This window comes from Solea senegalensis, linkage group LG7, assembly GCF_019176455.1.
Source record: "Solea senegalensis isolate Sse05_10M linkage group LG7, IFAPA_SoseM_1, whole genome shotgun sequence".
Taxonomy (NCBI): domain Eukaryota; kingdom Metazoa; phylum Chordata; class Actinopteri; order Pleuronectiformes; family Soleidae; genus Solea; species Solea senegalensis.
In genome coordinates this window covers 2,198,301-2,210,567 of record NC_058027.1, presented here as the reverse complement: position 1 = coordinate 2,210,567, position 12,267 = coordinate 2,198,301, and the positions used below count along the sequence as shown (strand labels likewise).

At 39.2% G+C, this 12,267-nt stretch overlaps 2 protein-coding genes across 8 annotated transcripts in view; one reads left to right on the top strand and one right to left on the bottom strand.

The window, feature by feature from the left end:
* Positions 1-1,931, bottom strand: part of tead1b (TEA domain family member 1b) — a 41,363-nt gene extending 39,432 nt beyond the window's left edge. For 5 of the 7 annotated variants that reach the window (XM_044029783.1, XM_044029785.1, XM_044029784.1 and 2 more), the window contains exon 1: positions 1,111-1,928. The gene's annotated coding sequence lies outside the window, so the exon portion shown is untranslated. Of the gene's footprint in view, positions 1-1,110 lie in introns of all 7 variants that reach the window. The other 2 variants (XM_044029780.1, XM_044029781.1) reach the window with 2 other exon arrangements.
* The window catches only part of swap70a (switching B cell complex subunit SWAP70a), a 924,354-nt gene that overhangs the window by 50,483 nt on the left and 861,604 nt on the right, over positions 1-12,267 (top strand). The gene's annotated exons all lie outside the window — the stretch shown is intronic.

Sequence of the window (12,267 nt, the reverse complement as noted above, 5' to 3'; positions counted from 1 at the left end):
CAGCTCACACACATTCTATGGAGGCAGCGAGTGAGTAAGATTAGACAGCGGACAAACGTCGTAAATGAATATTTTATAAACACAGACATTTCATCTGAATCACAGCAGCGTATCTGAGCCATGTAAACTGAGGCCTGGTGATGTGCCGGAGCTGTTTGCTCCAAGCAAACCAAATCTGACAGAGTAATGCAGCAAATACGGTGGAGTGGCACCAACAGGTGGAATCTCTCTGTGTTTTAGTGCTTCAAGTTACACTAAGTGCAATAAATGTATGTCCGCACCGAGGCAGGTGCCACGAGAGGTCAAAAAGAGGATGTTGGAGGATAGAAGAGAAGAGAATCCTGCTGACAAAATAATATTTGGTGCCGTGCTACATGTACATGAGCTACACTCTAAAATACATGTAAATAAATAACAGCGAAACAGTCGCGTCACGTTATTCTGCTTTTCTGAAGCTGTCGCGTCGCTCATTTTACAGACATCTTAGGAAATAAAATCTCGTTTACGCCTCATCCTGGAGACAAGACGAGTCTTTTTGAGGCTTCCCTTTAAATGAAAGTCAATGTCCAGTGAAGGTGTGTGTGTGTGTGTGTGTGTGTGTGGCTGAAATAGTAAAACTTGGCCCCACACACACACACACACACACACACACACACACTGCTGGGGACTTGAGTTTTAGCTGAGCAGGCATTTACCTAAGTAGAGAGGGGAGGACATGAAAACAATGGAGGAAACCCCAAATAAAAGCTCCTCAAACTCTACAAAGACGCTGTTAAAGGACATAAATCTGCTCGTATATGATGTCCTTTAATCAACCAGCTACATTTCAGTCATCATTTAAAAATAAAAGGGAATTACAAACATCAGACTGAGTAATACAATGTCAACGTCAGGCCCTTTTAATGCTATTTAAAAAAGCTACAAAATAAAGTGAGTCTATGTCTATATTTAGGGAGAGGCAGAGCAACAACATGGAACAATAATATGAGGAGTTGATGCTAACGCTTCAATCCACTTACAGTAACAACATGGAGACGCTGCTGCTGCTGCTGCTGCTGCTAATGCTGCTGCTCAGTAAAGTAAGACAAAAAACAACAGGCGTTTACTTACACAAAACTTCGATGGAGCTCGTGGTTAATAAAAGCGCCAGCAAACGTGTCGAAGCAACAAGTCTCCCCGGCGTTTGTCTTCCGAGTTGCTCCGTGAACGCTCCAACAACAACAACTCCCGGCTGATCCAACTCTGGAGAGGAAAACAGCAACGTTTTCAATCGTCATCTTGTCCAAAAAACTGTTCTGCTGTGTTGTGTGTGTGTGTGTGTGCGCGTGTGTTTTTAGTTCGGCGCCGAATCCCGCCGGGACCGTGTGCGGATGTGACAGCGGACACGCGGCGTGTGAGGCTTTTCTGTGGGCGTAGGAGCAGGCTTCTTCTCCAAAAATGTCAAAAATGTCAAAGATTTTTCGCTGCTGTGTCAAAGCCGCGGTCTACAACAGTGAGTGTTCAAAGTGAAGCAGGAATCGGCCATCCATCTACCTCTCTGCGCGCTCACGCCAATCCACGTTTTAATAGTAAAAAGCTCAATTAAAGAGGCAGATTTTAAAATGCAAATATAACAAGAAGTCTGCAGCCACTTTCAATACCTGCAACTACCAATGAAACTTACCTCGTTATTGATATCTCATCTAAAAATGACGCTTTCTGTTGGTAATGTGCTGTGACTGCGTATTTTTTGTAATACTATGTCAAGTTATAGTAGTGTTTCTGCGCCGGCCGGGGTGGTTTTAAGTTGAATCGCTTCGCGCACTGACAAGAGATGCGAAGAATGCTCGGAATGAGAAGAGGAATGAAATGAACGCGAAGAGCGAGTTTGCGCCGGGGCGGAGCGAGAGGTGGCGTCATCCCGAGCCAGCGGCGGCGGCAGCAGCAGCAGCAGCCCGGGCAGCGGCGGCAGAGCCTGGGAGGGAGGGAACTCGACATCCCGGTGGAGACGTGATGCCTTCACGGACACGGGGAACCTCGGAATTTACAGGCTTCACACCAACAGGCAAATTCAGCAGGAGTGCTGGCTGGACCGGGCTCAATTCTGGATGCATTATCGATTAGCACTCTGACCGGGGGAAGGGAATACGGAAGAGTATTAGGGTCACATGTGTGAAGAAGAAAGAAGAAAACTGAGAAAAAAAAGGCAGAATTCTGGGCTTTAAAATTCCAATAGATAGTTGTTATTGTAAAAACAACAAAAGTTGTTATTAAAAAAACACTGTCGCGAACTGAAATAAAAATAATAAAGAGTTTAAAACAAAAACAATAACTAACTGACACTGATGGGTTTACAATGTGGGTCATAAATAAGGCTGTGCAAGTTAAACAGAACATTGGTTATCGGCTTGAGTTGTTTTCATGTGACGTGTCTCATGAGGGTTATTTATTATCATTTATGTATACTGTACAGTTACTTGCATGTGTCTTTAGTCTGTTGGCTATTTGACTTTCACACTAACTGCATCCACCCTCAGCAGTATGATGCACATTTTGCAGACTCACAAAAGATGCCATAAAATGGCATCATTATTATTACCTTTTTGTATCTTGCACACTCCCTATTACAAAAAACTAAAACTAATAAAAAACGAATTAAAACGACGATTAATGACAAATCCAAAACTATTATGACCTTGCTCCTGCTGACCACAATGAGAAAAATAGCAGGACTATTCAATTCAAAAACAAGAGATTTAGACCTTTTCTGCAGACAGTGAGCAGCAGGTGATGACAAATATAAAACTTACATCAAAAAAGTGTAATTCTCTTTGAAATAAGATAAACATTATGTCATATACGACCCACAAACATCCCACAGTGCTTTTAACATGAAACAACTAACACTTCTATCACACCTATCGGACGCCTCTGGGAATCTTTGAGGGACAGTGAAAAGCGTTTCTCTCGTTATTTCTTCAGTTATTTCTGGTGGAACCACAGGCTGGGCCACTAAGACGTTGGTTATGGGCTGCATGTGGCCCACGGGCCACCATTTGAACAGACTGGCTATATAACACTGACGTTTATAATAGAAGTTTGGACACTGCGAGCAAAATTTATATAAACAAAAGAAATACTCTGCATTAAATAAAAGGAAATGGTAATTCAAGTGATAAATATAGAAAACGCTGTTACATTACATATCGTTTCCCTCCAGTAGATGGCGCACTAGGCAACTGCCTGTATGGCCTAGCATCCGTAATGATTCTATTTGGACACGGCATCTGTGCAAACATTTAAATCAACATTTTTTTATTTTTTTTTTTTAAACTCCAAATATACATAAAATGCTGCAAAGAGACAAACAAGTGCTACAAGGACACAACAATGAATATGAAAATACACAAAATCAAGAAACGGTGTAAAATATGCAAAATAAATGAAGTAACTCATCATTTTCACTGCATCTCTGTGTCACATCTCAATCATACGTGTCTTGGTTTTCGACCAAACGCGGGATTTGGCCAGATTTGCACGTGCGAGTTCAAACAGTGATCGACAGAAACGCCGAAGACTCGTCTGCGGTCCTGTCTGAACAAGTCATCCATTAGAAGCCAGTGTTTTGACACCAGTCCTGAAAAAGAATGGGATCTGTGAAGATGAATGGGTGCCCCGTGAGGACATCCATCAACACCTTTTAACACCTGTCTGTGCACGTCGGTCTGAGAGAGAAACACAAAGAGGTGAATGATTTAAATGTGTTTTATATTGACTCATTTTTCACAACATTCTTTACCATCCTGGCTTTTTATTCCATGACCTACTAAATATACACTCCATGGTATAGTTTGCCAGTCCTCTTTATTCTTATGGCTGTTTATTGAAATACACAATATATAAATACAGGAGTTCAATCAAAAGCAATGTGGTAAACACAGGAAAGAGCAGTGCTCAATGTCAGCGTTTTGCAGTTTACTTACCTACATTGTCATTGCTATAGATACATGAATCCCTGATGGTCTGTGCGTACTGTGCAGGGACAGTTTGTCCTCATTCCTGCATGTAGTAAAGGAGAAAAAGCCTCTGAACTGTTTGTGCCAAGACTAAATCCCTCATATACGAAGCCAACAGTGCATTATTCATCAAACAGCCGGCCATACACTGTAGGTTGTTTTCCCATAACCCATAAAGGAACTTAAAAGCAGCAGAAATACTGCACCTTTGTCGTCATGGTGACATTAATAAATACGCGGTTAACGGTGTGGAGCAGTTGCAGATTAGGTTTAAGCGCAAAAAACTGCTTTGGTTTTTGGTAAAGATTGTGGTTTAAACAAGTAATTCCTCAAGGTTAAGGGACCTATAGGTAGATAGATAGATAGATAGATAGATAGATAGATAGATAGATAGATAGATAGATAGATAGATAGATAGATAGATAGATAGATAGGAAGATAGATAGATAGATAGATAGATAGATAGATAGGTAAGTAGGTAGGTAGGTAGGTAGGTAGGTAGATAGATAGATAGATAGATAGATAGATAGATAGATAGCATAATCAGACTCGTCGCACATTACTCTGGTCAACACTTTGCCGTCTTTTACTCATTCTGCACGTCTGTGTCCGTTCTGTGTTCATTTCCTTTTATCAGAGCGGCACAAAAACAGCGTGATGGGACTGACCTTGTTATGAAGCGGCCTCAAAGTCACTCAGAAATAACACCTCAATAACAAACAATGCATGTCCATGCAACAGTCGGCACATTTCAGGGGCTTTTTTGTGCTGATTTAATTGCCTTCCACAGTCGTACTTATTACTATTAATAATGAATCTATTTGTGCTTTATTTGACAGGGACAGATATAGTGTACATATTACCGGTTATAGTCTCCACTGATGTTTAAGTGACAGTTATGAGCTGTAAGTTGCATTTGAATATAATTCTCGCGACTCTACCAACCAAGTTTTTACTCAATGCTGTGATACACTGTACGTATAAATGATATACCGTAGAGCTTGTCTATATTTTCCTCAGAAGTGAAAACAGAAAAATGCAAATAAAAATCCAAATCCTGCAGACTCTCCGTACACCCTCCACTGTACCGAGTCGCCCTCCCTTGTCATGCTATTGTCACGTGAGGTAAAATACGTCTGAGGACTCTTTTTGTGAGCTTGGGGACACTGGAGATAATAAGAGATTAATCACTGAAAGCATGCTTCAGAGAACACTAATCAGCTGCTCTGAACCAGTAAAGCTACTCTTTCTTCACTGCAGTAGTCATTCCTGACTCCTGGCTTGATGATGTTGGCCTGTGCTAAGGCATTGCTTTGATTTGAACCCAAAGCCTCGAAGGGAGGCCATGGTGCAATAGAATTAACCTGCTTGACTCCATTTTAAAGACCTGCACTGTCACTGCCTGGCCTGGTCTGGTTCAGCATGGCCTGCAACGTCTACTAATCAGATAGCCGTGCAAGGCCAGGTGCTCCTCTGGCTCTCTGCTTTGACTGCTCAGCTGCGGCCACACTGATTGACTTTATTCAGAGATAAGAGAGGGACTAGTGAGGGTCACTAGAATCTGAGAGGAGTTTTTATTCGTCCTCTATAATTTTGTTTGACTTTTTCCTGTGGTTATTTTTACATTCTTTCATTTCATTCATTATAATCAGTAAATGAATGAAATGACATTTAGAAACATATGATTACTGGACTACATTAAAGATAGAATGCTTTATGCCATATATGCAATTAATGATGTAAAATACATGTAGCTTAAAAACACGCCAGCTGTGACATTCTTGTCATTTTTTGTTGGTAGGTTTTTATCGCCTCTCACCGAGCAGTCATCTTTTAACATGTGTATTAGTTTTGCCTCCATGGTAAAGCATCTTTGATGTAAATGTAAAAACACAGGTGGGGAAACATGTGAATGATATCCAATAAAAATAAATTAAACATAGAACAATCAGGACATTGCATTGGTCAACGTTTGGCAAAGTTAAAGGGCACTTCCTGTGTGCAGGTAATGTCTTGCAGATGTGTTCAGGGCAGGCCCATGGTCTCACATATCAAGTTTTGAGCTAATCAGTCAATATATGGGAGAGTTACAGGGCACTTCCTGTTTAGCGGCGGAACGCATAATTCAAAATGGCCGACATCGCATTGGGGTCAAGTTCGCATCCGTAGATGTGTTGAGGGGCGGTGTCTCATGTCATGTATAAAGTTTTGTGCCGATCGGTGTATGTGTGGCGAAGTTATAGCACACTTCCTGTTTCGTAGCGAGCCATCAAAGGTCGCCAAAATTCCAAGGGCTGCCGTGGCCACGCCCTTTTGAATCTGCGAAAGTTTCCGATAACTTTTGACCTTGGATGGGTCTAGTACAATTTGATGCGTTTTCCGTGTCGCTACGATAAACGCCCTCAGACAAGTTCGTTCTTGTAAAACTTGTAGTGCCAAGATGGACGCCTGCTCCATAGGCAAGGACCTGTGGGGGCGCTACTGAGCCATTTTACATTAGTTTATCGCGTTTCCATTATTTTATCGAATTCTTGCCAATTAAGACTTCATTGAACAGCAGGTAGGTCTGCGCTTGACTATTAGTGTTAATGGATGAAAATGACCATTGTGTGAGTGACAGGTCAGAGTAACACAGCATGTAAAGCCTACAGTCACAAATCTGGGTTTTCAAATGGACAGTGATTTTAAATTGGACCGTCAAATTGGTGCTGTGGTGAAGTCCTGCTTTTTCCACTTAAGAAAGCTGACAAAGGTAAAGGCTTTTCTTTCAGCCCAGCACTTTGAGACTGTAATCCATGCGTTTATTACGTCTCGCTTAGATTACTGTAATGCACTTTATCTTGGAGTCAGTCAGACGTCCCTCTCACGTCTCCGGCACGTCTTTTAACTGGAGCACATAACGTCTATTTTAGCCTCACTCCGCTGGCTGCCTGTGCATTTTAGAGTTTGTTTTAAAACCCTTTTATTTGTTTTTAAATCCTTAAACGGTCTTGCCCCGTCGTACCTCTCTGACCTGCTTCATCCTCAGGCTCCTCCCCTGAGGTCAGCTGATCAGCTGCTCGTGCAGATACCAAAATCTAAACAGAAGATCAGAGGTGACAGAGATTTTTCGCCCCCTTCACTGTCCACAAACACATCTTAAAACCCATTTTTACTCTTTGGCTTTCAACCCAGTATGAGACACTGGTTTTTATCTTTTTATAGTTTTATTGTTTGACTTTTTCATTGGTGTTTTTGTTAATACTTTCCACAGTATTTTATTGTTTTATCATTTGTTGTATAGGCCTATGATGTCATTTCTTACATTTTATTTATATTATTTATCTCTGTTGTACAGCACTTTTGTTTCAGCTGTCGTTGTTTTATAAAGTGTTTTATAAATAAAGTTGGATTGGATTGGCAAAAAAAATTGTTGTTCCACAACAAAATATTATCTATCTGTTAAAAGCAAAAGTACCAAAGACTCAATCAAAAAAGAAACCAAGGCAACAAAAAGAGTTACCTTGGTTTTGTTTTAATGGAAGAACAGAACACTGTGAGAATAGCAACAAAAACCTACAACTGCTGCTTATTTCTATTTTATTTTTTGCACATAAACGTTTGTAATTATTCATTTTATTCTTCTTGAGAATCACTGCTGTGACGGACTGGCGACCTGTCCGGGGTGTGACCCTGTCGTCTTCTGCCCCCGCGACCCTGATGTGGAGTATAAAGGGGCAGAAGATGGATGGATGGTCCATTTCTATCCAGTAAAAAGCATCATGTTTGATAAAACTGAGATTATCCGCATTTTCAGTCACAACAAATACATTTTTACTAATCGTAATATATAAGTACTGTATTTTATTGATGTAAAAAGGCAGAGTCTCTGTGGACATTGTTACATACACAGGCTGATATCATGAGCACAAAAGAAATAATAATAATAATGTCATTTAATGTATTTAATGTATGTGCGTTTGAAAATAACCGACCCACATCTGTGTATGTAATAAAGGATAATTATGGGAGAAATGCGTCACTAAATGATGACGATTCCTGAAAAAAAAAATCTCAAAAAATGCAGAAATGTTTCTGTATCCTGCTGCAGTGTTTGTTTGTTTTTTGTGTCTAACAGTATTATACCGTTTGCATACCTGCTCATGGCGTATAAATCTCTTTATCAGCTCTCCTTCCTGTCCACTGGAAAGTCCTGCCAATAGAACACAGACATTAAAGACAGATTATTGCATAACCAATGTTGATAATGTGATTATGAGCAGATGTGCATGCAGATTGTATCTGAGGCAGAGGATTTTGTGATATCACACCGATGCATGTTTTCAGAGCACAGCTTTATGTCCTGCCATCAAAAGAATCATCTGCGGCTGATTTCTGCCATCTGGCAAAAAATAGTTGGACCTTCGGTATGAAACAAAAAAAAAATGTCATTATTCCTACAGGAAAAATGCCATAATCTATTTGAAGACATATGGTTAAAATAAGTTACTTAAAGTAAGTTAAAATACACAGCACGCACGCTTTCTTTTTAAGAAACATTACGTGAGCATGTTGAAACGAGGTTTGCAAAGGTAACACTGCAGAACATCCATGTCGCTCTCATTAAATAGATTCTCCTGTTTTGAGGCCTTGGCCAAAATCAATAACAAACATCTAAGTTCCTGGACGTGTAATAGACATAAACTACTCGTCCTCGGTTTGAGGCTCGCCAAACTCACCTCTTTGTGTTTTTTTTTGTTGGGTATTTTTCTAAAGTGCAGCCAGAACTGCTGTTGTGCTACATAAAGGACAGGCAGGACGATGGCGTTAGTATGTGCGCACAGGCTTATTTGGTATGAATGCATTGGAATATAAAGAAAGATACAGGACTGTAATTACACCTAATGGCTGGAAATGCTCCTGTTCAAAACATCTTGGCATATGATGTCTGATTATGGGTGATCTTTTTTCTGTTTTTTGGTGAAAAGGCGCAGCTCCCAGGTACAGGGTTTCTCTGATGATAGTGGTTCAGAACAATGGACCATTGAAATTCATTGTCACTGTTGCAGCTTAAATGTCAGAGGATGAGGTGGGAAAGAAATCCAGGGCTCAATTCAAGGCGGCGTCCACAGTCTATAAAGCCCTGACGTGGAATAAAACCGAGAATATACAGTAAGTACACTGAGTTCTAGTGTATTTACAGTATATATGAAGAACACAGCAGGGATCTCTGAAACCTCAGTAGCAGAAATGCCACGACTTTATTAAAAAGGGTTTTAGAACAGCACACACTGTAACAACAGTGGCTAAAAAAGTATTTAGATCTTTCATTCTGCACAAGTAAATGTTAAAGCATCTTAAGTACTTATTTTGTTTACTGTATCCATACTGAAGTATGCATATTTTGCATTGGGTTCAATGATTTTGACAGCAGTGAGAGGAGGATCGATTTTGACTTATGTGTCACTGACGTAACTGCAATAAAACATCACCGTTTTCAAACTATTTCTATTATAATGCAAGTGTTTTCTGTAGCATTGTTAACTATTCTTGTTGTTCTACAGTTAGTTTTACTTTTAATACATAAAAAAAGCTTCGGAGAAGCTTTGAAATGTTTCATTTTAGTGAACGGCGTGATCAGATTTGTTGCTTCTAAGTTTAAATATCGCACACAAATAAACAGCAAATGAAAGCTTTACAGTCGGAGCAGAAAGATCAGTGAATGTGGAGGATTCTGAGCCGCGCTGAAGGCTGTGCTGTGTGCATTGATGGGTTGGAATTAAATGAAACCTGAGCATTTGTATCATGCTGTGATTGCCACCTGAAGAGGCCTCATACAATTTATACAAGGATGTTCAAAAACATTTAATACCTTTAATACTCGATAAAATGCACACTGTAGATTTAAGAAATAATTACTAAATATTTGGAGGCTTTGATGCAATAATTAAAAGGAACGACATTGGAAAAATATGCCACTGGGGGAGGAAAGGGAGGGGACGTCTATGTTTTCATTTTGTTTGCAGCTATAGAGAAAGTCAAGAATCGGCAATCAGCATTAAACAGGTAACACTTTTAACCTTGGAACTTTCACTGAAAACAGCCAAACTTTTTATTTACTTTCTTTAGCCACTTTCTGAACCTGATTTGATTTGATTCATTAAAACTGAGTCCACGGCGGCCTCCACCCTCACAACTGCACATTACAGCAGCATAGTATAGTATAGTATGCTATGGTGACGTATGGTACGGTACAGTATGGTATTATGGCATGGTATAGTATAGTATAGTGTGTAGTATAGTACGGTATATGGTATGGCATGGCATGGCATGGTATGGTATAGTATAGTATAGTATAGTACGGTATATGGTATGGTATAGTATAATATAGTATAGTATAGTGAGGTATACGGTATGGTATAGTACAGTACAGTATATGGTATAGTATAGTATAATATAGTATAGTATAGCACAGTACAGTATAGTATAGTCTAGTATAGTATGGTATACGGTATACGGTATAGTATAATATAATATGGCATAGTACAGTACAGTATAGTACAGTACAGTATAGTATAGTACGGTATATGGTATAGTATAGTATAGCATAGTACCGTACAGTATAGTATAGTATAGTACAGTACAGTACAGTATAGTATATGGTATAGTATAGTACAGTATACGGTATAGTATAGTATAGCGTAGTACAGTACAGTATAGTATATTACAGTACAGTATAGTATAGTATACAGTATAGTATAGTAAAGTATAGCATAGTACAGTACAATATAGTACAGTACAGTACAGTACAGTATAGTATAGTATACAGTATAGTATAGTAAAGTATAGCATAGTACAGTACAATATAGTACAGTACAGTACAGTATAGTACAGTGTGGTACGGTACAGTACTTACAGTATAATTAAATTCAGCTCGTAATCACATCATGCAGTAGTAAATAGAACTAGCATCTGCTTATGTCATATGCTTCTCTGTTATGTCATCTTTATTTTATATATTATTCAACAGATTTTGTGTAATAATTAATCACATTTATATATGACCTGAACATTTCCTGCACACTCCAGTATAAATAAGGTCAACATACTTTGTGTTAAAGCATCATTTTCTCCTTCTTTCTTTTTTCATAGGAAATATAAATGTTGGCATGGATTAAATATGATTTATTACCGCAGCCCCACGTGTTGATTTGTGTTTGACTGTTTAAAAGAGTGATTTGTGTGATTGCGCTAAAATAATGACATTGTATTTTTGGATTTATCTCGTCCCAGCTTTTATTTTTCATTAACTTGCACAGCGTCTGTAATTTCACTGCAATTTCAGGCTCTGATTGCTTGGTTGCTTGAATACCAATCATTGTTACTGTATAACTTGTTTTCAGCCCTGTTCCTTCTGCATGTAATTTAATGCTTAAAAAAAGAAATGAAAAAGTTACAAGGGGTCAGTAAACAGATTGCTCGCACAACAACATGCGGGGACTTAAATAACACTTTAGACAACTGTGCTGTGAGGCAAATTATTATTTATCCTGAATCTTTGTTTGAAATAGACAATATTTAAATGTTCGACCTTTGCTTCTCAGAGGTGAAACATTTCAAAGTTACTGACAAAACTCAATGACGGTTTGTTATTTTACCGTCTGTGTTTATTGTTGGTGTTGCTCTGTATTGTCTCATTGATAGCACGGTTGTTTGGCCACAGGGGGGCAGCAAAAAGACATCATGATTTCTTTAAACTTGATGCGTCCAGGCCTCTGGATAAAACCTCAGTGAAACAAGAAGAAACCGACCTTTGACCTACACCATCTTCAGTTCGCTTTCTATAGAAAAGTCAAGATTTTAAGTTCCATAGTTTTGTATTATCTTTATTCCACAAATGACATCTTTATTTTCTTGCATCTCTTTCTTGTTTGGTGTCCGACAACTGATTGGCCAGAAATCTGAAGGGGGCGAGGACGTCCCAGGAGTTCTGCACAGGTCTTACGTGGAATAAACCGGCCTTAATCAAATAATAATTCAAATCATTTTGATTCTGATATGAAAACAGAAAGACTTTTAACATCTGCGAGAATGTCAGCCGTCATCAACAGTTTCATCTTCAAAATCAACAAACAACTTCTTCCAGCGAGAGTAGTGAGACAGACGGACGGACAGACTTCTGTCTCACAGAGACAAACGTCCAACACAAAGCCTTCTTCATTTTTTACAAATGTCAACCTTCCTCCGGTTTGTCCTCACCTGCCTCTGAACATTTAATTACCACTGAAGGATC